We start from the raw sequence: 1,168 nt of genomic DNA, 5'->3' as shown, positions 1-1,168 counted from the left end.
TCCCTCCACCCCTGCAGGGCTGAGCCTGGATGCTCACCATCTGCCCATTCCTTGGTTCCACCCCATCCAGCCTCCACGCCCTCATGGAATGTAGCCTTGGTTTCCTTGGTGGCCTCTCACCTCCTCTCTGATCCTTCCAGTTCTTCAGGATCTTCCCAAAGGTAAATGGAGCCAAGTAACCCTAGAAACCAAACCTTTAGTCTCCCTGCTGCTCTCAGGTTGAGAACCAAATGTGGCCTGACCCGCTCACCCTTCCTTTGAATGAAGGACAGACCCTGGAAACATCTTTCCCTTGGCCAAGTTGCTTCCCTTCTCTGAGCCTCAGTGTTCTTGCCTGGAAAATGGGAATTAGCAGCACTTGTCTCAGGGCATGTTGTTATAAGGACCATTTACATGAGCTCCTTGCCCAGTGTCTGGTACATACTGCTTAGAAAAAAAGTACCCATGTCGAATCCAAAGCATGTTACGTGTAGTTGGAAGAGTGAGAAATCTGGGCAGCTTGGGGATCTGAGGCATGGGACAGACAAAAGGGTTGGCCTTTGGTAAATAGAATATTGGGGAAGGATCTGGGGTTTCCTGAAGGCCCTTTTCTAATTGTTGCCTAAAATGTTTCTGTCGGCCAATCCCTTGAGATAGAGAGAGGAAAATCCATGTTGAAATTCAAAACTCTTCCCTAGGATAGCTTTTGTATTTACCCAAAGACTAGACAGAATCGTTCATTAGTGTCATTTCGTCGGGCTTTGCTGGCTCAGGGAACCCGTTCCTTTTCTAGATACTCTGCCTGCAATTAGGAAGCTTCGCCACTAGGTGGCGTCTTGAGTTTTCACTGACAGAGAAACGAGGTTTTTTTTGTTTTGTTTTTATTTTTTGGCTCCCTCTGATCCACTCCGAAAAGCTGCCTTTTGAGAAGAATAAACAGGGATACAGAGATAGTCTTTAGATTGGTGGAAAAGAGTACTGCGATCAGTTAGCAATGTCTGCCCAGGGTGAATGAGTAGAAGGTGGCAGCTTCTGAGCCAAGCATGCAGCCACCTCCAGACTGTGCTTTTGAGTAGACAAGTTATGTGTTTCTACTTAATAGTACTTTTTAGAATAAGTGGGGCTCTTTTAAAAACACTTGAGCATAAATATTAGAATTACTAATTACTGTTTAAGAAGTGAAACTTAT

Source organism: Pteropus alecto, unplaced genomic scaffold (genome assembly GCF_000325575.1).
Source record: "Pteropus alecto unplaced genomic scaffold, ASM32557v1 scaffold190, whole genome shotgun sequence".
Lineage (NCBI taxonomy): Eukaryota > Metazoa > Chordata > Mammalia > Chiroptera > Pteropodidae > Pteropus > Pteropus alecto.
The sequence above is the reverse complement of the archived record's forward strand: the minus strand, read 5'-3'. Positions refer to the sequence as shown.